The sequence below is a fragment of the Pleurodeles waltl genome, chromosome 6, assembly GCF_031143425.1.
Source record: "Pleurodeles waltl isolate 20211129_DDA chromosome 6, aPleWal1.hap1.20221129, whole genome shotgun sequence".
NCBI classification, from domain to species: domain Eukaryota; kingdom Metazoa; phylum Chordata; class Amphibia; order Caudata; family Salamandridae; genus Pleurodeles; species Pleurodeles waltl.
The window spans coordinates 1,259,350,433-1,259,376,605 of NC_090445.1; positions in this window are offsets into that span (position 1 = coordinate 1,259,350,433).

Here is a 26,173-nt window from a genome sequence, read left to right on the forward strand (position 1 = left end):
AGGGGGTGAGTACAGTGACCATCATTACAATAACATGAATGCTAGGGTGGTATCCGGTGGGGGATGTGTGTCAGTGGGTGCTTCTAGGCCACGCCTGACATTGCAGCGTAGGTCTCCTGGTGGTTAAGGTTCAGAAGGGCAAATCTTGCTACCTAGCTCGTATGCATCCACTACTGGTCAGGGCTGCGTGGGTCCCCGGTGTGCTGCATTTGGCGGTGTGTGTCCCTCCCCATGCCTTGGTGTCTAACTATCTCTCTGGTAGTGCTATGGCATATTGCGCAGGCCTGTTCCCTGTGTGTGAGGGTGCTGTGTACTCCAACTGTGGTGTTGGTGCAGCTATTGACCAAGTGTATCCTTTGTCTTCCCCCCCTTTTTGTTTTGTCATCCTGTCCTTATGTGCATTAGCATCCTCTGGCAGAGGAGCAGAGGCACCAGCGACAGAGGGAGCGGCATCCCACAGGACCCAGGAGGCAGAGTCCATTGACGGTGAGTGCATCAGTGGGATGGACGGCGAAGGGAGCACCACAGTGGAGACTGGAGGGGACAGTTCTGACACAGATACCTCCTCCGATGGAAGCTCCCTGGTGGTGGCGGACACTTCTGTGACCACCCCCGCTACAGGTACAACCGCCACCCTGTACCAGTTCAGCCCTCCCAGCAGCCCGCTCACACAGCAGGATAGGCATCTCCTTCTCCCCGGGCACCTCAGGTCCTGCCCCAGTGAGCCCTGCTGTCCTGAGTGAGGAGGCTTTTGACCCGCTGAGACCCATCTCTGCAGGGCAGTCAACCATTGTGAATGCCATGCGGTGGCCGGCAGCCCAGATGCAATAGACTAATACATTCCTGGAGGGCATTAACCCTGAATTGGCGGCCCAACAGAGATCAATCCAGGCTCTGGCCTCCTCTCTTTTTGCAGCCATTGTCCCTGTTTCTACCCTCCCCCCTCCAACTTCCTCTTCCCAGACCCATTATCCTTAACCCCAACCCATCCCAAGCATACAGGTAGACGAGCACGCACACAAGACAACACAAAAGAGTGGTACAGGCAAACACAAGCACCACACTTCATCCCACAGGCACTCTCACAAACACAATCCAGATGTAGACAGACCAACATCCACTATTTCCACTGTCTCCCCCGTCCTCCTCCTCCACCTCCCACCCAGTTCAATCCACACTCACACCTGCATGCACTACATCATCATCCACTACCAGCGTCACCACCACACCTGGCAGAACACACACTTCAGTGGCAGACACCCCCACAACAGCCATGCACACGTCCCGTGTCCTCTCCCACTGTCTGCCACCCCCCAAGGTACACAAACGAAGCACTCAGACACCCAACAGCCACCCACCTCACAACAGCATACATGCTATGCACCTGCACCCAAAAGCAGCAGACAGACACCTCTTCCTCCACTCCCATTCCTTCTCCCTCTTCCCACCCCAATGTCCCTAAGAAACTGCTCCTATCCACCTTTGACCTCTTCCCTACCCCTAATCCCCATGTCCTGCACGTTTGGGCAGGTTTGGAAGAACCCAGCCAAGGAAAGGAGCCTGCCCCAGCTGCAGAAAGAACAAGGAGCCTGCCCCAGCTGCTAGGAAGACAAAGGAGCCTTCCCCAGCTGCTAGGAAGACAAAGGAGCCTGCACCAGCAGGCAAGAAGGGAAAGGAGCCTACCCCAGCTGCCAGGAAGACAAAGGAGCCTGCACCAGCAGGCAAGAAGGGAAGGGAGCCTGCCCCAGCTGTAAGGAAGACAAAGGAGCCTGCACCAGCAGCTGGAAGACCAAGGGGCCTGGGACAGGAACAGTGACGGAGCCCCCACCACCAACCATGGTTGTGCAGCTGTCTGAGGTTGCAGGGGATGGGCAGGAGCCTCCCCCTCCCAGCAGCACTGCCACCTTCACTGAGCAGCCATCCCCGAGGTTGCAGGGGATGGACATGAGCCTTCCCCCCTAGCAGCACCACCACCTCCACTGAGGAGCCGTCCGAGGTTGCAGGGGATGGGCAGGAGCCCCCCCCACCAGCAGCAGCACCACCACTGAGCAGCCATCACCGCCGGTAAATGGTATGTAATCCTGCCTCCATGGGCTGCTGTGCAGCCTGCCCCTTGCAAACCCTGTGGGTATGACACCCACCTGAGAGACTGTGACCTTGCACTCCCCAGGATCAAGAGCACAGGGCACAAGGTCCCCTCCAGAACCAGTGAGTTAGACACCCACATACCCAACACTCCCCAGGATCAAGAGCACAGGGCACAAGGCTCCCTCCAGAACTAGTGGGTATGAACCCCACTTGCCTAACACTCCCCAGGATCAAGAGCACAGGGCACGAGGCCCCCTCCAGAACCAGTGGGTAAGACACCCACATGCCCAACACTCCCCTGGATCAAGAGCACAGGGCATGAGGCCCCCTCCAGAACCAGTGGGTAAGACACCCACATGCCCAACACTCCCCAGGATCAATAGCACAGGGCACAAGGCCCCCTCCAGAACCAGTGAGAAAGACACCAACATGCCCAACACTCCCCAGGATCAAGAGCACAGGATACACAGGACCAAGCACAGGGCATGTTGCCCCCTCCAGAGCAAGTGGGCAAGGCACCCACTCGAGAGACTGTGTCCTTGCACTCCCCAGGACCAAGCACAGGGCATGTTGCCCCCTCCAGAGCAAGAGGGCAAGTGACCCACTCTAGAGACTGTGGCCTTGCACTCCCCAGGACCAGGCACAGGAAATGTTGCCCCCTCCAGGAACTAGTGGTCTTTTTCCATCTCCTGGCTGAGGTGCCCCCATTCCCCTTAGGTACCTACCTATTTACCAACAGATGCCCCTGCAGTGTTCTCTCCGTGTTGATGTAGGTGACTTGTGGCCTTGGACTTTGGCCTGTGGCCATGTGGCCTACGAACATTGTGGATTGGGCTGTGTACCTTTTTGTGTACATATGTATATATTTATTATCTTGCCTAACTTATTTTTCATGCTGTGTTGATCTCATTACATTCACTTTTTCGAAATCATTTTGTCCTTACATTATTCATCCGAGTTACGGGGTCAAATTGTTTTTGTAATGTAGCTGATTGTGTGTGTGGTGTTGGCGTGGGTGCATGTGTGTGTGTCACTGTTGTTCTCCTCTCTCCCTCATGTGCTAGGCAGCTGTACTCATCGCCGTGGTCTTCGCCGGCGTTGGTGTTCGTGGTGGAGCAGAACGTAGAAGATCATGGGGAAGACATGGAGTTCCGGCTCCAGGGTGGCATAGTTTTTCCATGTGTCTTCAATGGTGAGTGCTTTCACTTCTAAGGTCTGTTTCCGCCAGGCTTTTGATGTCGTTGGTACTGCCCTGGAAAAGGTGGCGGTTTGCAGGGTCATAATATGGTGGGCGGAACATTGACTTCCTCCTGGCTGTAGGCGGCTACCGCCGTGGTGGCTGTTGTTTCCGCCCTGGCTCTCGGTGTGGTACATTGGCTGTCTTTCAGAGATCTTTCCACCATGGTCATAATTTGGCGGTAGTTATTGCCAGCCTGCTGGCGGTATTACCGCCACTTTATCACCGACCACCAGGGTTGTAATGAGGGCCAATATCTCCTTTTGTTGTTTGTTGATGAGATCATCTGTATGAGTCACTTCTTTCTTGGATATTATATTTTCTTGTGACTCACTGCATCCTGTGGGATCCCGATTTTTGCCCTGGCTGGCTGTTGTTTTCTTGTGATCCTTCATCTTATAGTAAATATATATATATATATATATATATATTTGTAACCCAGAAAACTATCTAAGAAAAGATCAGGATTACATACATGAAAAGATCAGCATTAAATATATGAAATGCCCATGCATGACACCCTATCTCAGCTTCCATGGTAGATTTTTTTCCCATGTTGACCTATGAAGCCCCACGTCCATGTAACCCTTTTCAGGGGCTAGAGAATTATCCTCCCTCTTGATGTATGTATTCTAACACAGCTCTTTCATGGCATCATCCTGTACCTTTACAATTTTACTGAAATTCTACCCATGACCACCTGCACCATCACAGCATTACTGCAAACGTTTTCCTTTGTTATTAGATCTCCATAACTGACATAATCTTTCTTCACAAACTTCACTTCCTTAACACACACTATATCACAAGGGTAAATTGCTAGCTGTTTGGTGACCATTATGATGTCATACCTGTCTTTCATTTGACTGTGTTCCTTTTCCACCCTGCTTTAGAAGGTTTTGTGATCCACACTACTTGTAACTATATTTGTACAGCTTCAAATAATCATGCAGGATAAAGTATTGAAGTAGAGTGGGGCCCTCTAAGCAACTCATAGGGGGATACCTTGGTGAAGGGATGTGGTGTTGTATGATAAAACCACAATATAGATCTCATTGCCTCGTCTGTGCCATAACCATTGTTTTTTCACCCACTTTATACATTCAACCACCACTACATTAATTCTTTACACCAAACCAGTGGATTGTGGATGATAAAGCAAGTGCCTTAGATGCTTCACCCAAGATTCTTTAAAGAACACTTCCATGTCATGATTCACCAACTGTTGACTCTGCTGTCACAGATTAAAGACTCCGGGAATCCCTTCCCTCATGAAATGTCCTTTAAAAATTGCACTGCATTGCTCGCCATGGCAGTGAGAAAAATCGATCCTCAGGCCATTTACTGTGGCAGTCCATTAGCACACATGCATAGCACAAATGATACAGAAGAAAGTTGAACGGTCCTACCATATCAATGCCCACTTTCATTCACAGCCCTTCAGGTAAGGATATAGGGGCATATTTATACTCCGTTTGCGCCGAATGTGCGCCAAAAAGTTTGACGCACATTCAGTGCAAACGTTGCCCCATATTTAAACCCTGACGCCCGATCCGGCGCACAAGGAAAATGGCGCTATGTGCGTCAGTTTCTGGAAGCGGCACCCCGCCCTGCGTTAATGACATGCAGGGTAGGCGTTCCCGTCCAAAAACCGACGCACACAGCGGTGCGTCGTATTTATGCTTCCGGGCAAAAATGACTCCCGCGCGGCAGGCGGCGCAAAAAAATGGCGCAAAGCACGAATATCGTGAAATTTTAACGCCTGGGTCAGGGCAGGCGTTAAAATGGGGCAAACACACCTGTACTTAATAAGAACACACAGAACAAACAACAGAGCAGCAGAGCAGCAGAGCAGCAACAGGGAGACATGGAGGTGCTTTTTCTTCAGCGTGCACGTAGACGCAGAGCCCTGCAGCAACAACAGCAGCTACAACAACAACAGCAGGGACCCCAAAGACAGCGCAGAAGGCAGGAGAGGATATTCCGCCCAAGAACAACCCTGCATGGCCTCAGGGAACGAGACATCATCCAGAGGTACCGGTTGAACTGGCAGGCCATTCAGCAGCTGCTGACAAATATTGAACAGCAGTTGGCCCCCACTTTAGTGACTCCCCGCACTATCCCAACAGAAACAAAGCTGCTTGCTGTACTTCACCTGCTGGCAAGTGGCTCGTTTCAGACAACTGGTGCCCTGGTTGGTGGAATATCACAACCATCTTTCTCCGCATTCCTGCCTAAAGTACTGGATGCCATCATTCGCCTGACACCCCGCCACATCTGCTTCCCTAACACACTGGAGATGCAGCAGGAAACTAAACAGGGGTTCTACGCCATCAGTGGCTTCCCGCACGTCCTTGGTGCAATCAACTGCACACACGTACGCCTTGTGCCACCTGCTGCGAGTGAACACCTCTACCGCAACAGGAAGCACACACATTCAATCAACGTACATGCCATAGTCGATCACCAAGGACTGATCAGCAACATTGTGGCTAAATATCCTGGGAGTGTACATGACGCATTCATCTTCCGTCACTGCACCATCAACCAACACTTCCAGGATGGACGGTATGGCAATGGACTACTTGTTGGTAAGGACAAAAATCTAACTCATATACACACTGCTCAGAAACCCTCTAGGATAAACAACACATACACCACAATAGCAACACCTAGCCAGGAACACACTGAGGTACTCACATCGCTAGCCATGTTTCACAAGTCACCATTGAACCTCTCACACATTGGAATTTACTCTACAGCTTAGTGTGAAGACATTAATGACTGTGGTTGCCTAAATGTCACCTTGCAAATTGGAAGTCTCACAATAACCTGTACACTAATACAATGCATAAGTTTAAAGGTATGGGATGGCCTGGGTATGTTCATATGAACGTTTCTAATACACTTTCATGTTTCAACTCTACATGGAACTATCATCACACCCCCAGTGAGGACACACGGACACCTGTATCACAAGTCACAATGCAAGGGAGGGCACACTGTACTGGAGAAACCAATACATCCTGCTGACAAACAGTTAGCCAACAAACACTTGCTCAGCCAAGGAAAAAAAATCAATGCAAAAGTTTTCACCAACAACCATAGGTTGTCACATTAGTACACAAAATAGTCACAGACAACACAACACAACTACTGCCATCAAAGATACGTACAACAGTGCCTCCTAGATCTAATTGATACCATTCTGTGTTTCTCTTTCAGCTGATCAGGGGTATGGCATTCAGCCTTTGATAATGACACCATATGGGAACCCAAATACTGCTGCTGAGCGGGCATACAATGACGCCCACAAGAGGACACGCAGCATTGTGGAGCGGACCTTTGGGATCCTAAAGTCAAGGTTCCGCTGCCTTGACATAACTGGCGGTAGCCTACTCTATTCCCCAGAGATGGTCTGTAAGATCATACTCACTTGTGCCATATTACACAATATTTGTGTAAAAAGGAACATTCCCCTCCTTGAACCAGACCCAGACATGCCTGAGGATGACGAAGAGGAGGATGCTGGCCTGCAACAGGAGGGGGAACAACCTAACACGGCAGCAGGAGTGCGTAGGCGCCAACAGCTTGTCAATATTTTTTTTTCTTAATATATTATAATAACTTGTATTCCACACTTGTAAATAAACACAGATAACCACCACATCATGCTTTGGCCTATGCATTTCTGACCACCTTTATTTTGAAATCGCTGAAGAAGAATGTCGTCTCATTGAGCAAGAATGCTATAACAGTCATCACACCAAAAATAAACATCACAACTGTATGCACAGAGGGTAGGATGTGACATGATACATTACCATACACAGAGCCCAACAGGAGTACAAATGTGGCAATTACACATGCCGGATCCAAACACCTGAAACAGTCTCTCATCCAGCCCAAAATTTGAGATAATTTGAAAGTCACATCACACGTGTTCAGAGACAGGGTGGGACCATCCATGTGTACGTGACCATGTCATCAATGGCTTCTCTCAAGTGTGTGATATGAGCAATACACAATTGGAACAACATCAGCTGCCACTAACTCAGGAGGAGACCTTGAAGTCACAGTGACAACATACACCCAGAGAGGTGATAGTGGATCCACATTCCACCACACATGTACACATATGTCATACAATCAACCTAATATTTGAAAGTAGACCATCACAGTTGTGTCCCAGTTTGAACCTAGCAGGAAGAATGTAACATGCCACTAAACCAGTTTATGCAGAAAGGGACACAGACAACAACAAAATTATTCTCATTATCACATAGGGAACGCTGAGAGTCTTGCAAACATAGTCATTGGAAAATGGTATGCAAGTTTGCTCCAATTCATCATTACTGCAAACGTCAAATGGGCTAATGAGATGAATGAATGGTCAACAGTCATTCATACCATATGGCCTTACATTAGCCTGCTGCTGCAGGTTTGCCATGATATAATAAATATACTCCATGGATACAGTAGCTATTCTGGATGGTCAAATCCTAGGGTGCTGGGGGCGTAAGTCCACCTCTACCGCCCCCAAAACATACAAGAATCTTGTACTTGTGAACTAAACACATGCATAAGGCACATGTGTGGGCTACATGTCAAAAGTCCAACACAAATCTGAAACACTAAATCATAATGGGACATGGTTAGCCCCATAAAAACTGTAAGTGACTATTGCACTCCCTGTTAGGACTACAGATAAAAGCATCACCATCATAATTGTGGACACATTTTGGAGAAGGAATACATCATGGTATCCTATCCATCATTTCAAAATAGCCATCAGCAATTACCCCAAAAATGTTGACAAATATGGTCAATACATTAGTTAACGTATCCAAAACATTACAGTGTGAATGCCTTCTATACATACAACAACAGACATGTGTCATATCCAAACACAAATGTGTATCACATAGCACCGTTTGACCATGACAAATCACCTTTCCAAAGTTAAAAACATGAAGACATAAGGAAAAATATGCTCCAAATTCTACGCATACAGCATGGGCGTCATAATTTGTTCACGTACATGAGTGCACAGAATGCAGAGTCAAATATAAATGTATCCAAAAGTGGCACATATTTAGCCATCAAAGTATAATTTACATCATAATTTTTTTTGACTCAGCATCATGTGCACTACTGTACGTGGAAAAAAATGACGCCCATGATGTATGCGTGGTAAAATTGACGCAACATGGACAATATGTTGGTCATCTCATGTACATTAAAAATTATTAATATTCATATCATATTTTTTGACTCAGCATCATGTGCACTACTGTACGTGGAAAAAAATGACGCCCATGATGTATGCGTGGTAAAATTAACGCAACATGGACAATATGTTGGTCATCTCATGTACATTAAAAATTATTAATATTCATATCATATTTTTTGACTCGGCATCATGTGCAATGTAATGCGTAAAAAAAAATGACGCTCAATTGTGTATGCGTGAAAATATGACGCATAACGGGAAAATAAAAACCAGCGGCCATTTTATGCAGGAAGTGATGTAATAGGATATCCTGTTTACAAAATCTGTACTGGGAGTTAACTTTCACTTTCACTTTGCAGTCTCAGATTTTTCTAGACTGTGTGGTTGTGTGAAAGGTGTTGTCCTGTGTTTTACTGCTTTAGTGTCCTGTGTCCCTTGTATTTTGTCTTTTTGTCAATCTATTCTTGTTGTATAACATTGTCTCTGTCTGTTAAGTGTTGTTTTGTCTATTCCTGTGATTGTTTGTATCGTCTGTGGGAGTCTGTTGTGGGTAGCATAGTTTGGGGGGTTAGTTGGGCTATTTTTCTCCTTTTTCATTTTCTTTCACACCTCTACCTTTCCCCATTTCCCATTTTTACTTTCTTATTTCATTTATCCATTTTTCTAGCTGCCAATATGTCAGGTAGGCCTCGCCTGTCCAGGATGGGTGAAGATGAATTGGGGGGGTTTATATGGCTAGTTAGCCATTTCCTCCCACTGATGCTGGAGGCTGGGGGCCGTGTGATACAGGGGTATCACACGGAGGCTAGGAAAATCTGGTGTGAGAAGGTGCGCCATCACCTGGTCCGGGTCTACGGGAGCATGCGAAATGTCCATCAATTGAAGCACCGCTGGGCAGATCTGATCACCAGGGAACAGGACCTGCTGGACCACCTGGTACTCAGGATTGGTGGCCATGTTGGTGAGTACAAATCAATTACATGGGAATAATAGAAATCTGTGTGGGAACATGTGATGATTGTTAGCCAATCTGCTAAATAAGTAGCTGACTGTGTGTAATGCTAGGGAAACCTAGGCCCATGTTTATACACATATATCCCCATTTTTGCAACACATTTTCACGCAATAACAGCAGCAAATTGCAACATCTATCTGTATTTTGCTAATTAGCCCCCTCTCTGCATCACAAAATGATGCAAATGATGCGCTACAAAGGTATCCATATGTGCCCTAATGTGTATTTGTTGCAGAATGTGTATGAAGACCAATGCTACCAGTCCGATGGCTCATTTTTGCAACACATACTAGATGCCTGTAGCTGTATGTAATGTAGTGTTGCATTTGTTCAGACAAGCAACATGTGAACGGCTCTATTTGTACTCTAGTGGTCATAATGGCCAGTGAGTAAGTCATGTAGAAACCACATACCTACATATGTAGACGCCATAGCTAGACAGAAAATTAGAAACACATGATGATGCTATACATGTGTGTTGCCTTCACGTCACATGAAGTTAGTTATGTTGTCCACACATATGTCACATGTGTGTGTGGTTGCTGTGTGTTGAACATGTCCACCTAGCCTGTTTGATTGTGAGTGGTCATGCAGTCCTCATGGAACCAGTTTTGGAATGTCTCTCTGGGATGCACATGCTGAGATGTATGGATAAAATTATTGTTGGGGCATACTAATGGAGGGTTAACTTGGACGACACATGACTGTCCTGGCCACTGCATGTGTGTAGTAGGGTGTGTCACTGTAGCAGGAGACTCATCCAATGATAATGTTGAATACAAAGTCATCCATGCAGTATGAGCATGTGGGAAAGTCTATCATTACCATGTCATATTCACACAGTGTCATTGTAACTGAAATTATTTGCCAGTTCACCCAGTCTGAGTATATTCTTCCTTTCATGCTTTACAGGTGGACCAGCCCCATACACCGTGGGAGAGGTGGCACATTTTGACGACCCCGATACCTACAGTGAGTGTCGCCTGAGTGCTATTTTCATTGTTTGGTAATGAAGCATGATGGATTACTGTGTGTTCAAGAGAATTCATGATTTGATGCGCTCGCCGTTCATTGGCATTGTTGTTTTAGTGTGATATCAAATAGGACTTATGTTTCTGTAAAGCAATACCTAGCCATCTCTCAGATTGAGGGGCTCTAGGTCATTCCAGTTGTGCCGCAATGGGGAATGGGATGACTCATTTGGAATACAATGGTCAATGTTAGACTTGGTCAGGGACTTGCCATGAACTGAGTCTGCATATCAGACTGACAGTCTCCCAGATAGCTTAGGCACATGGCTCTGATGACAAGTGCTTCTTCCTAGTTGAGGATGGACTGTGTACACTGTAGGTCGGATCTTCCGGGGGCATGTACTTCCACAAGGTGAACTAGAAGTGTGTGTGACTTGAGTGCAATGGCCTAGGTGTTCTGTCGAATCATGAGAATGGGTGTTCTACCTCCTCTCTGTGTGTTGTAAAACATGCCTCACTGATAGTATGTCATGTTGGCCTAAGTCATATCATTTTGACATGTGTGGACCTGGGATGTGACAATGTTTGGCTGACTACAACGTGTTGCTAGCCCTTCATAGGTGTTGTGTGTGAAGGCACATACTTGTTGAACTTTCTATACACTCCTGGGTGTGCATTGAACATGGGATTGTTGGTTGTTCTTCCCACACCACCCACAAAGACTGGGATGTTACTGTGAAACAGGGTACCCAGGACTGTAGCAACCAGTATGTTACACGTACTTGACACCTTTTGTGACTTGAGTTAGTACCTAGGGCCAGATGTAGCAAACTGTGTACACGTTGCAAATGGTATAAATTTCTGTTTGTGAGTTGCAAACGCCTGTTTCCTATTCCGAAATGTATTTGGTGGTCATGAACATATTAGCTAAATGCTTTTCAAAATGCAAAATATAAAGGGGTTTTCCAGACCTACTTGCAACTCACAGTGGTAGTCAATCCCATTTGCAACCGAGTACGTGGTTTCAAAGTGAGTCGCAGTTATCATCCACTTGAAGTGGATGGTAACCCACTTGCTAACTGGAAGGGGTCCCCATTGTAACCCTTCACCTTTGTGAGTGGACCAAAATAATCCTGTACAAAACAGCCAGTGGTCTAAGGGACCACTAATTACCGTGAAATATTCCAAGATTGAAGTTGTTGTGATTTTTTACTAATTGCAGCTCATTTTCCTTTCAGGTAAACGGCCTACACTTGGGGATAAATAACCTGCTTTATTTAAAAGCAGTCACGTCCATGGAGGTCTGCTGTTCCCAGCAGGCCTCCATCCCCTTGAGTGCCCATAGTCGCTAAGGTGGCGCAACTTGGAACCCACATCATTGATGTTCATGAGGTGGGTCTTAGCGACCCCATAGCGACTCGCAGACGGTGTCAGAGACACCGTTCTGCATTGCAAATTGCTAGTTGCATTTTCCAAATTCCTACATCTGGCCCCTAGTGTTGACATTTGATTCTGGCCCATGGGTTCAATCTTAGCACACAACTAATTCCAAATGCCATTGAGTGAGGAGTGTGATTGTTATCACATAGAATGACATATGTAGTGAAGTCAGTATGCAGAAGAGGTGCAGCCATGATGTCAAATGCCTTAGGTATGATTTGGATGAGTAGTTTAGGGTGATGTCATCCATCATGTAGAGACATGGATATGCTAGGTGTGATATGCCCTTATGTATGCATGTTTCACATGTACTTCCTCTGAGCCTTTCCGTGAACTATGTTGTGACAATTGCTGCAACCAATACATATCTAGTAATGGACAAATGACCCATTGTGGTATTCCACCCAATGCAAATCCAAAGCTAAATATTTGCCTTTTCTCTTCACAGCTGCAAACCTGAGTGCCGCAGATCGCAACCATTTTGAGCGCCGTGCGATGAGATACAGGCACATCCTGCAGGTGCAGTGTGGGTATCGGAGGATGGCCCGCAAGTACCATTCAGATCGGGCCTCCGGGGCGTGGTGGGCCACACCACAGGCTCCCCCTACAGTGCCACCAACAACCACTGACACCACATCCACCAGGTCTGCCCAAGTGGACCCAGCAACGGACCAAGCATCTTCCTCCAGACCTGGACCCAGCCGTGTGGTGGTAGCAGGATTGTCACTCCTGCCACAACATCCACCTCCGCCGGCACGCAAACCAGCACAGACCCTCCTGTCGACCCAGCTGCCTTCCTGGCATTGTCCCGAAAATTGGACAACTTGGTTAAAAAGGTGGACAACCTGAGGGAGGACATGAGTTATGTGAAAAAGAAGGTCCACTACGGAGGGCAAATCTGTAGTACTTTTGCCCTCCTGAACTTTTACCCCTCCCCTCTCACCTCTTTCCTATTTTATACTGTTAGTTGGGTTTTGGGGGTTAGTTATAGGATAAGTATAGGTAATTAGCTTAGTTAGTGTTAGGGAGGAGGGTGGGGGGTCCTTATTCTTTCTATCTTATATTTTTGTGTGGGTGGGTGGGTGGGGGGCAATGTTGGGATTCCTGTTTAAAAAAATATAAATATAAAAAAGAAAAAAAAAGAAACATTGATTAAAAAAAATATTACCAAAAAAATATATGTTTGTTTAGGATAGAATAGTATGTGTGTAGGTTAGTAAGTGTTGTCCTGCATGTGTCTTGTCTCATAATGGTGGGTGGGGGGTTGATGTTTAGATCGTTTCGTTACATGTGTAGAGTAAGTTTAGCTTAGGTTAGTTAGGGACAGTTGTGGGTTAGTAGTAGTCAGGTTAGATTAGTGTAGGTTTACCTTTCCCTTAGTGGCCTCTTTTATTACTTCATTGAAATAAAAATTTTGTTAACCCTTTACATGATGCGTTAGGTGCTACATTATCATGGCCTTGACATCGGTGTAGCAGAATGTTTTAGTATGACATTTGTGTCCTGCTCGCTATCCCCTGGATATTGAGGTTTAACATGCCAGCTACCCGTGCGCTAACTTAGTAAGTATCCACCATGTGGGAGACCCACCATTGGTAGTGTGCATTGATCATGAAGGTTTTGGGTTGGCATGTATCCTACTTCACAAAGAGTGCTTCCAGACTTGTTATTGTGGGTAAATAGATAGGTCGGACAGCAGTGTGAAGTTCAGGGAGATCTTTGTAGATGAGGAGTTGTTCACACTCTTGTCTTGTTGCTGTCATTGCTGACCTACATCATGTGTGTACTGATTCAGCATGACTTTCCTTCATGGAAGTATACTCCGTAAGGGTGATTGATGCAGTGTAATTTGTTAATGATTCCTTACATTTTACAGCATTATTTCTTATTTAAGTATTGCATGGTGCCTACATTTCTCAGCCACCATTAGTTGTCTAGAATAGCTATAGATGGTGCATCATTCTGTCCAACACAGCATGATTGTGTGTGCTTAGTCCCTTCATCAGTTATTTTCCTCAGTATAGTAAGGCTATGATGCATTCCTGGCCACTGCACAGATGTTTCAGTATACATGAAATCAGGACAGTAGTATAGAGAATCGACATGGTTGCCACACAGCCACTTTGGAGTTATGTACTGCACAGTTGAAGTGTGAAATAACACAGAGACACAATAGGTGTGCAAGTGATATTTATTTATAGGTGCTGTAGTGCAAAATGTCCATTCACAATGTTAGCTGAGTCCGTTCTGGTGCATTCTTACATGGTGATCCTACAGACGGGGTGTGGATGATGCTCCTGACATGCTGGGGTGATGTCACGGACAGTGCAGAGGGACAGGAATTGCCAAATAGTAGGAGAGAGACATTCACTGGCAATGGGGACAAGTCATACAGTGGATTGCCAAACAGTCATTGAGTGTAGTTGGAGTGAGACTGGCATTTGTCAAAACGTAGGACGTTGGTCAGAGTAGGCCATGGTGCAGGGACTAGGGCTTCCGGGTACTCTTGCGTGTGAATGTTATCTGTTCCATGTCTTCTTCTTCTGATGTGTGTGTTGCCTGGTGTGTCCTTGTTGTTATTGGTTGTGAAGGGGCAACACACACCTCAGTGTTAGAAGACATGGAGGCAGACATCCCGGGGGCTGCTCCCTGTCGAGTTATGAAGGGCAGTACTGCAGCAAGGAGGGCCTGCTGGTTTTTCAGAATGGCAGCCACATCACAATGGTAGGCAGCCAGGTCGGCCCTGAGGGGTTCTATGTTGCATTCGTGCACACGTTGACTGGCTTGCAGTTGGAGTTGTTGTGTCAACTGGATGACAGCTGTGCAGATTTCCTTCTGTGTTTTTAAAAGTTCCTCCAAGAGCGATGTTCGGGCTTGCATTGCAGCAGCCTGATCAGCAGTTGACAACATGCACGAACGCACCCCCTCAAGGCTGGCTGCCATAGTTTGCATCCCCACCCGCACATCCTTGGCCAGCTCCCGCTGGACCCCAACGACAGTTCTTTCAAAGCTGGTGCCAGTGTCGTCAGAGTCCTCAGCTGTGTTGGAGCTGGCAGGTCTTACAATTGGGGTGGCGGGTGGTTCTCCTGTGGTGGCTGCTTCTTCTGTGCTCCTCCTTGTGACTGAAGGTGGGGTTTGGAGGCTTTCAAGGACCATTTGAATGGTCTCTTGCGGGAGGTTTATGGGCTCGTCATCCATGTCATCAGGGAACTCATGGACAGGCATATCGGCAGGAGATCCGTGTTCCTCTGCAATGAAACAGGGTACAATTAGTGTGTCTGTGTTGTGACAATTTTGCAATAAAATACAAGCCTTTGGATGCCTTAACTTTGTGCTCTGTGTTTGTCTTGGTATCTGCTGTCCGTCATAGGGCATTGTTGTAGGCCTATGGCCCACCTGTGTGTCACATGTATGATATGGAGCTATCAGACATGTCTGCCAGATCGCCTCTAGGTGTTGCTTTGTAATTATTTAGGAATATGCGTGTTTTTTTCCTACTCCTCCCTCGGTGTTTAACTATTGTTATGGAGGGACATTTTGTTGGGTGGGTTCTCATTATCCTACATGTGATTACTGGCTTTCTAGGCAGCAGGATAGCTAATAGTGTGGGGGACTAAGTCTGATCCACTTGTAAATAACTCTGTCATCCTGATATTTCATTTTGCTCAGACTAACTAGCAGTGCCTCTGGTCTCCCACATCAAAGGAATGTTTAGACATCCGAGCGCATGACATCTTTGGAACTTCTCAGGCAAGTCGTGGTCACTCAGATCCTACACAATTATGTCTTTTCCGGTATGTTACCATACACAAATGACATAGACAGTATTTGTTTAATATGAGGTTTCATTGTACAACTGAGTTGTAGAAATTTAGGTGTGAGCCACAATAACCCAAACAATACACACTGTTAGAATTGAAATAGTCCGCAGGAGAGTAATACATTAGTACACAGCTATCATGGTGCCTAACAGTTTCTACTCTCCCTCTGCTTGTTCTATGTATAGCACAGCATGTTAAGTTTGGAGCTTGCCTGTCTGAATCACAGGGGAGACATCATCCCTCATATCAGAGGAATGGGCTGTGATCTGGTTGTGCATCAGCAGCAAGGCAGGCAGCATCTAGTTGTGTTTCTCTGTTTGGAAACTCCCTCTTGCATATCTTGGGACAAGGAAGTGATTTTATAAGTCATATGTCATCGTGATGACAAAGTTTCCCTACGCAGGAATGCCAAACCTTAACCCCTACCACATCTATCAGCAACATACCAGACTGTATCCTTGACTGGGGCACAGAGTGAATATGTTCAGGCAAACTCCAGTGTAGAAGTAGGCAAAACAGTGTGATTTGACTAATTGACAACACCTTAGGACTGGCTATTTGCTAAATTAACTGATGGGAAGGGCAATGAGAATCATTTAGTGCAAAGTGCTCTGAGGCTCTTAGATGTGAGCAAACGAGTATAAGTACATTCAGGGTAAGATGCACAAAGGCCTCCAGCCTGAGGCTAATGCGCAAAGTATACGTTACACTTGCCACAATACACTTTGACTGACTGTGGGTGTTGTGACTGCCCTGCCAGCACACTTGCCTCTCAGGCCCTGCCCCATACACTTTTTATTCACATTGCATGAACTGTACATGTTACGTGGCATTACCTATGCATGTCAATGTTAGGATGTGGTATGGATGTAAACATTGTTGATGTTTGAAGATGATGTTGGGTCATGTGTTTTTTACTGGATTGGCCTGTTTATCGTATGAATGTCCTATTTGTTTGTCAGACTTTGCAGGTGTGTTTCAGTGACCAGTTGCCTGTGTCCCCTCCTCAATGTTGTTGTCTGAGCAGTATGACATTAGTGATGTAGCCTTGTTAGCCAGGCACGTGAGGGACCGTGACGTATGCAGCCTGTGTGTGTCGTTAGTGCTGTGTGGCTCCCATTGCTGTTTACTTAGGCTTATGTTTGTGTCAGGTATGGACATTCGGCATTTGAGTGTACTGGTGCCTTTGTCTTATTTATATGAATAGTTGCGGATGTCATCCTCACCCCCTAATTTAGGTATGTATGTTCCATGGGGAGGTTCCTGCCATTTGGTACTATAGCTGCACAGAGATGAGAGGTGTTATTGTCAACTGTTGTGGCAGTTACATTGCAGTTGTTGTTTTGGCTACTGCATTACTGATAGGGACCTAGTTGATGTAGGATAGATTTTGCAATACAAGTGCCTGGATGTGGATTTGTGTTAGTGGCCTTCCCACCTGTCGCTGCTTTCCCTTGGCTCTATTGTTGTCATTACAGGATGTCCCCATGGGACTGTTGTTGTTGCTGTATTTTGTCGTGCCCCAGCTTCGGTCTGTGCTGGGCATGCCCCCCTGCCGTGCCCCTTTACCCATGCCACTTCATATATGTGCTGACTTACATGCATTGTGTAGTAGGTATCCCCCCCCCTGCTTACAGTCCCCATTATTGCATTTGAATTCCCCATGCGACTTACCCTGCATGTGCGTTGTGTCGTGGTAGTCTGCGCTGTCCAGTCCTTGAATCCCTGTGACGATCTCCTCCGGGATGACGGCTGCGACCATCTCCTCCATGTGGTCCAGGGCCTCCTGTTGTGCTGGACTCCCCCCTCCAGTTTGCATTGCTGCCTTCCTGTTCCTGGCCATTTTCTCTTTTGTCCTACGTTTGCAGTCATGCCAGCGTTTCTTACACTCAGTGACTGTGCGGCGTTCTTCAGCCACACTGTTGATCTTGTCCACTATTTGTTTCCATATGGCCTCTCTCCTACTGAGTGGCAATTTAGAGGAGATGAAAAGTTGGTGCTGGTGTTCCGTCACCTCTTTCACTAGGATTTCCTGCTCCTCTTCACTGAAGCGACACTTTCTTTTTTTTTTTTTAAATGTCCTTGTTCCTGTATGGATCCTCCTGGCTGGTTCCTGGTCTGCTCTCATCCTCCTGGGGTCTGTTGTGGCATCTGGGATCCATTTTGGGTCTCCTCTGCTGACAGGGCAGTTTTTGCGCAAAAATGTAATGCAATAGCGTGCAAAAAACCAGCGCTTTACGAATTCCGCTGTCGTAAATCGACCCACAGTGATGTGCGTCGCCTTTACGTTGGTTTCCTTTACGACAGACCGACGCTGTGTGCGTCACGAAATAATGACTCCCACCTGTTGGTTGCGCCGCCGTACGTCAAAGTATAAATTTGACGCCCGCACGGCGCTTCAAAATAGCGTTAGACGGCGCAATTTTTTTTGACGCAAAACTGCATTGGCGCAGTTTTGCGTCGAAAAGTATAAATATGGCCCATAGTATGTAAAGATGGTGTTGCAGCCTAGAATCCTTTCTCAGTATTTCTCCACACCAAACACTCTTTCACTGACATATCAACATCTTTATCCATAGACGGCCACCAATAATGGGCCCTAACCCTTCCGTTTGTCATTTGTTTTTAAAATATATGTTTATTTTGTTTTTTAGACAGTGCATCAGTTATCCCCAAAAAAACAACATACAGGATTTCAAATAAATAGGTCCAGTGCCAGTAATCCAAAAATCTATACTTTGAACAACAATCCCCCCTCACCGCTCTGTTTCTCCCTCAGACACTTATCGGCCAATGCATATGTAGAATATTACCACAACTGTGGCCCCACATGTCCCCCACCCATGCCCTTTAATCCACATTATGACTCCAACCCTCTACATCATTTGGTGCTTCCAGTGAATGAAACTCCATCTAACATCCCCAGATACCACACAACTTTCAGGGGCATACCCTGCCTGCCTATGTCACATTTTCTTCCATCATAAATATGTCCATAACCCGTCTCCATTCCCTCAGTGTTGGACATTCCTGTGCACCACCCCAGCATCAGCTATATCTCTTTTGGCCACTACCAGACTGAGACCACAAAATAGTAGCTTAGCTTGGGGTAAGTCTATATCATTAGGGAGTCCCAAGAGAATAAATTGGGTTCCATCGGGATTTGTTCTGAAAGAACCTCCATAATCGCCGCCCAATACTCCTGGATCAGCAGGCAGCCCCAATCATGTGAATGAAGAAGCCATCTTCCCCCTGACATCTCAAACAGTGTGGATGGTGTGATTCCCCCATGGCATGTAACTGTCTTCTGTCATAATACAGTCTACGCAAGCTCCTAAATTGGGCCAGTCAGAGTCTCGTTCATATTGCCACCTTCCTCTGGTGCATCAGCTTGGACCCCCAATCAATATCCTCCAGGTCTCTCAGGTCCTCCACCCATCGACCTATCTAATCTAATTAAAGTATTGGGTGCGTTTTTATTTATGGTCTCGTATGTCAGTGAAATTGCACCTCCCCCCAGCTCCTCTGTTAGTACACCCCCTTCCAAGGGGGCTGATTCTGGAATACCTTCCACTGGGAGACCCTCCACCCTCATGCATGCCGTATCCATGCGTACTGTAAGACTTGATTGGCACTTAAGGCAAACTGTTGCTGAAATGAGGCAAAGGCCATGATATCAACTCCCTCCAGCACGTTCCCAGTCTTAGAAATCCCAATGTGATCCCAAGCCCTGAAGCCATGTAATTTCTGCATCTCTGGGAGCAACTGTCCCTCCCACAAAGAAGTCTTCCGCGTAGGTCTCCGGTGCCATCCTAGGATTTTTTTGACTTTTCCCCAATCTGCTAAGGCCACTTGTGTGGCTGGGAGGAGATACGGCCCTGTCTCCACCATATAGATAGTGCAAACAGGATTTTGACCCACGAGGTGACAATTCCAGTCAAAAAGTGGAAGGGCCCAATGGGGCAAAGAGCCAATCATTTACATTGATTAAGTGGGAAACCCAGTAACACACTTCTGGGTCAGGTAAGGCCAACCCTCCATTAAACTGGTTATGTTGAAAGGTTTTAAGGGATATTCTAGGGTGTTTCTGATCCCACAGGAAGAGGCACATCTACACATGATATTGGTAAAGGCCTCCAGGAAGATCCAATAATGCATATTTTGCAAATCATACAGCAACTTTGGGAGGGAGATCATTTTTAACATGGCTGATTGTTCCATTAGCCTAAAGGAGGGGACCCCTTCACCCCTTTGTTTCTTCACAGCATGCCCTCACCACTGTCCTTGGTGTCATAAGGACACCAAGATATTTAAAGCCTTCTTCTGTATGTGGTCGACGTTGGGGTAGTGTGGGCATGCCAGTCTCCGCCTGTGGAGTGTAGCGTACTGATTCATCCCAGTTAAGTTGATAGCCAGAACATCTCATACATTCCTCGGATGATTGAAATTAGCTAAAGGGAAGTTGGTGGTTCTGTAACATTCAGGAGTTTGTCATCTGCAACTCTATGGTAAGGGCATAGAGGAGAGGAGATAGGGTACCTCTCCCAATAGGAGAGTCAGAGGACAGGGTAACCCTGACTACTGCAGCCAGGGCCTGGTATAACAACCACACCCACCCTCTATACAGGGGACCAACCTCCAACTACACCAAGGTGTATTCTGAAAAGGGCCAATGCACCACATAAAATGCCTTTTCGGCGTCAAGCACCAGAAGGACAAGTGGGTCAGAGCGTTTCTGTACCTCATTCAACCAGTTGTGGATGTGTCATAAATTATAGCATGTTGACCTGCTCGGCATAAAGCCAGACTGGTCTCTATGTATCAGGGGTGCAATAACTCATTGGAACCTAGTGGCTGGCATTGTGGTCTAGATCTTAACCTCAGCATTTAGAAGCACGATCAAGTGATAGAAGGCACACATCTCTTTTGGACTACTGTCCTGATGGATTACAACTATGACAGGCTTTCTTAGCCTAGGTGGGAGACACCCTGTTGTCTAGCTTTCAAGAACATATTCAAAAAATGGGGACCCAGCACCACAATATATCTGTTAAAGAGTTCCCCAGCAATCCCTTTGGGTCCTGGGGTCTTATTAGAGTTCAACCTCACAGTTGCAGCCTGAACTCTGGAAGGTTAATTTCAGCTTCCAGTTCTTAACACATCTCTGTATGCAACACAGGGTTGGCAGCAGCTCCAATATATTCCTCAATAAGGGAGGCCTCCTGCAGTGGTCTGGCTCTATAGAATTCCTAATAGTGCCTCCGCTATATCCTCATCAGTGTCAGCTCAATCCTCTCCAGGCCTATTCTATGCACCGATCTGGCCTCCACTTCTCTCCTGCCCAGCCACACTGGGTGCTTCCTGGCTTTGTCAACCCTGTCATGTAATCTAAATTGGGTAGCCAGCAGTTGTTTCTTTTCCCTCTGCTGTGCAAGTACTTGGTATTCTGCTGTTAATAATTCCAACTTCCTGAGGATGAGGGAGTCAGTCTCTTGTCCCAGAGGACTCTCTAATTCCAGAAGCAGACTTTCAAGATCCCCATTTTTCTCCTCCTTTTCGAGGTGATAAGTTTTTGGCACTATCTGGGAGTATAGTCTTATACACCTCTGAGAGCACCACATTACACACGACTGAGCCTTCATTTTCCATAAAATCCAGCTCAGGTTCCCCCTAGAGCCCAGAGACCACCTCTCAGTCCTGCAGGTCCCAAGCACCCACCGCACACAACTGCACCATTAAGGGAGAGAGATCTAACAACCCCCATGCCAAATATTCTGCCTGCTGTATAGCCCCCACCTCACTAGCTGGGGTAAAAACATAGTCCAACCGAGAAAATACTTTGCGGGCCTGGAAAAATAGGTATATTTACTATTATTCGGGTGTGCTCCCTTTCATAGGTCTGATAAGGGTCAGGGGGAAGTGGAAGAGCGGAGTGAGGGGTATAGGTGTCCTTAAGGTCCCTGTCCTGTCCAGCTTCACTGCCACAACATCATTGAAATCTCCTCCCAGGATGTGAAGTAGAAAGTTTGGATGTGAAAGAGAGATTTTACCTCCAATAAGAGTTTGGGTTTGGGTAGGGAATATGCAGTAATAAACATGACCTCGTTTCATCCCCAGAACCCCTGCACTCCTACATATCTGCCATATGGGTCTGTCTATTGTTTCACCACCCGGAAAGGAGTGCTCCTTCTAATCAATATAGCTACCCGTTGGGATCTAGACATAAATCCTGCATGAAGAAAACAAGCCACAAGGGAGTCTCACAGTTCCCTTAACCCAAAACTGAAGAAAATTAGCAACAGGATAATTTTAAAGATCCCATAATCTGTTGACAAAAATATTGAAAATGTATTGAGGAAGAATGCTGTGCAATATGCTTCAAGCAAAATTCTATGTAAAGCCATGAAAAGTACAAGATAGAATGCCATATGTAATTTTTAATGGTAATGTTTGTAATGGAAACAATGATATCATAGCGAATGTATGTGATGAACGGATGGGTCATTTGTTTTATTTTTACCTTTCTGTATAATTGTACACATGTGATTTCAAAGATATAATGAATATAGTTATCATGGAGATTGTAACTATGGATTAATCATAATAAAAAGGTTACAGTAAACCAAACTTTCCTCATCTGCTATACACCGAAGTGGGATAAATATTTATATATTAGAGGGTTGCCTGGGTTTTTTCTGTATAACACCTGCATGAGCCAGAGTAACATAAGCACCCCATTCCAAGTAATTTACACTGTGCCCCCGGAGGTTTGTTTTCCCCACATCTGAGTGCAGTCTCCTAATGTATTGGTTCGTCGGGCTCCTCTTGACCTTGTCCCGAAAGCATTCATATTCCAAGAGAAGACCATAAGAGTCCTGGCGTCCAAAGATGGAGTACCCCTCATGATCTTGCTACTAGTTATACTGAGTGTAGAGGTTTGAGTCGTCACCGACAGAATGGGCACTGTAACACAACCAGAGTGAACTGCCCCTGTAAGCGGGGACTCTTGTTCTCGTGCCAACAAAGAAGCCCTGCTTAGACTCAAAAGCCTTCTGCAGATGGGCAGAAGAAACCCAGTCTAGTATTTTCCAGTCCTGGATCACAGCACCAACCCCACAGTCATGGTGCCGCTATTAGTCCCAAAGCCACGGCATCAGAAGGGGGCACTACAGGTTTGTATTCCAAGTGAGCTATGGCCCCTGCCAAAGGATAAGGGGTATTCGAGACGGTCTCATGGTCCTCCTTAGTGCATCCATAGGTAGAATCCCCTTCATGATCCATAATCCTGCTTTTTTTCTGGCTGCTGCAGTTCGCACCCCGACCATGATGAGAACTCTCGCCACCCACCAGGCCCCATGACCTTCCATGACGTTCCTCTTCTCTGTCGCGGGTGCCAGCTTTTCTTCTTGAGCCTCGGCCTGTCCTTTGGTCAGGCCCCTTCGCCCCCAGTGGTATGCAGGCCTGTTTCCTGCCTCCCATGCCCTAATAACCAGGACGCTCCTCCAACCATGCCCATGTACCTTCAGTGGTTTAAAAGAAGAATGCTTTCCCCTGGAGTAGGACCTTCAGTTTAGCAGGAAATATGAGCATATATTGTAGTTGGAGGCTCCGAAGTTTGATCTTCACTAACTGAAAAGTATGCTGTTGTTTCTGGACCCCACGAGTAGAGTTGGAGAAAATGAGAATCTTAAAGTTCTTCTGGCCTACTTCTCCAATTCCGTGCACTTTGGCAACAATTGTGTCCCGGTCCTGAAAATTCAGGAAGTGTGCTATCACTGGCCTGGGGGGGCCCCAGTGGAGGTCTGCTCCCCAGTGCTCAATGTGCATGTTCACTAATGAAACTGGAGGATAGCTTGTGGGGAGACATGAGGAGTCAGATCCATTATTTAAAAAAATTGGAGCATGTTTGGGCCTTCAGCCACTTCAGTGAACACCAGAAACCTTAAGATTTTCCACCGGGTGCAGTTCTCTGCATCCTTCAGCCACCACACCACATACTTGGTTCTGGATCATGCCTAGGTCAACCCCCGGCAGAGGTCACGGACTGTATGTTCCAGTTCCACATTATGGAGATTGTGTTGCAGAAGGGAGACCTCCGACTGTACCCCACCTGATGTTTCCTCTAGGTTCTCTTGGGAAGACTGTGACCCTCATTACAACCCTGGCGGTAAATCCCGCATACCGCCGTGCAGAAGACCGCCAACATACCGCTGCGGCCGTGGAATTCCGCTACAGGTATTACGATCCACAGCCCGGAATCCACCACAATACAGACACCCACACAAATCCGCCACACCAAAGGTCAGTGATAAACTGGTGATAACAAAACCGACACCGTCACGCCAATAGGAATACGCCCACAGTATCATGACCCACAAATCAACGCGGCGGTCTTTCAACTGCGGTAATCCATTGGCGGTACACACCACCGCACTCAAAATACACACACATATACAAAACACAACCACATTGGACAATTCGAAATACACACACCTGATACACATACACAACCACAGCCACACACCCAATCCAATATAAAGCACACACCCACATCACCCACAAACACTTACTACCAGAATTTTGAAAGCACGCCAGAGAGATACACTACCAAAAACAACACCAGCATCCACAGACACACAACACCATCACTTACACAACATCCACGCACTTCAAACAACACACACCAACACACCCCCTCACACATCACAACAGACACCACTTCACACATCACCCACACCACATCATGGCACCTCAACAACACCCCAGGTTCTCTGAGGAGGAGCTCAGGGTCATGGTGGAGGAAATCGTCCGGGTAGAGCCACAGCTATTCAGATCACAGGTGCAGCAGATGTCCATTGCAAGGAAGATGGAGCTATGGTGGAAAATCGTTGACAGGGTCAACGCAGTGGGACTGTATCCAAGAAATGTCATCAGAAAGAGGTGGAACGACCTACGGGGGAAGGTATGTTCCGTGGTCTCCAGATACCAGATTGCTGTACAGAGGACTGGCGGTGGACCCCCACCTCCTCCCCCACAACTAATAACATGGGAGGAGCAAGTCTTGGCAATACTGCATCCTGAGGGCCTCACAGGAGTAGCAGAAGGACTGGACTCTGGTAAGGCAAATCTGGGACCTCTGGACAGTCGGTTCCCCTCACACTGTCACAAGCCACCACATAGCCTCCCCCCCAGGAAACACCAGCACAGCACCCACCCAGCGGGCCCATACCTCTGTCCCCAGGACACGTCAATCAGCAGTGTGTCCACCACTACAGGGAACCCAGGCAAACCCACCAACCCAAGAAAATCAGGGACCTGGGGGCAATGGCAGTGGGCACACGGTTCGGGAACAGAGACACAGGATAACAGGGAAACTGGGAAGACTGCTGTGCGACAGGGGGAAGACAGGCCCAGGGAACCCACTCTCCACGAGGCACTCTCCAACGTCATGGGAGCTTACCATCATTCCCAGGAGACGATGGCAACGGTACTGGCCAAGTTTCAGGAGACCCAGCGGCTGCAGGAGGAACACTACCTTGGGATCAGGGAAGACTTGAAGTCCATCAACACCACCCTGGTCACCATTGCAGGGGTGCTGGCAGACCTCGCCAACACCAGGAGGGACACAGTGACACAACAAGGGGCCCCTAACACTAGCCTGGACGATGAACAGCCCTCCACACTAGTGGACAGGAGGCACAGCCACAGGAACAACAGGACACCAGCACCCCACCCCCTGCAGATGGAGAACCACCCCACAAATGGTCCCTGAGATCCAGGAACAAGACAGAGAACATTACCAAGACCCCCGCCAGGAAATGAGCCCCCCCTGAATGTCACCCTTCTGTCCCACTATGCCACCCTGTCCATCCTTAAACTGCCATTGCTCCACTTCCTATGCCCCTTTGGACAATACACCTGTGAAACAAATAGACTGGACTCTGCCATGGACATTCCTCCACCATCACTCCAGCCCATTTTACAACCCCCTCCACTTATTAGCACAGGAATAAACACACTTTAATCACAAAACAATCTGGAGTCAGTCTGTGCTTTCACAAATGTGTAATTGCAATAACTATGGAATATAGCAATGTCAATTTACTTTTTTACATACCAATGTAACACAGCTGTAGGCCAGCAGTAAACATAGCAGAGGGCAAAAAGTGGGATCCAAATCTGTGAAATGGAAAGTCAAAGTGACAAGTCAGGGTCCATACACTAAATGAAAATGACACACTTATGCTAGTTCCAACACTAGAATGAGATGTGGGAGGCAGTGGCATCTTCTTACCTGTGTCTCACTGGAAGTATTGCCTGATGATGTTGTTTCGGTTGTCGATATCCTCTTCTTCTCCCTCCTCTTCT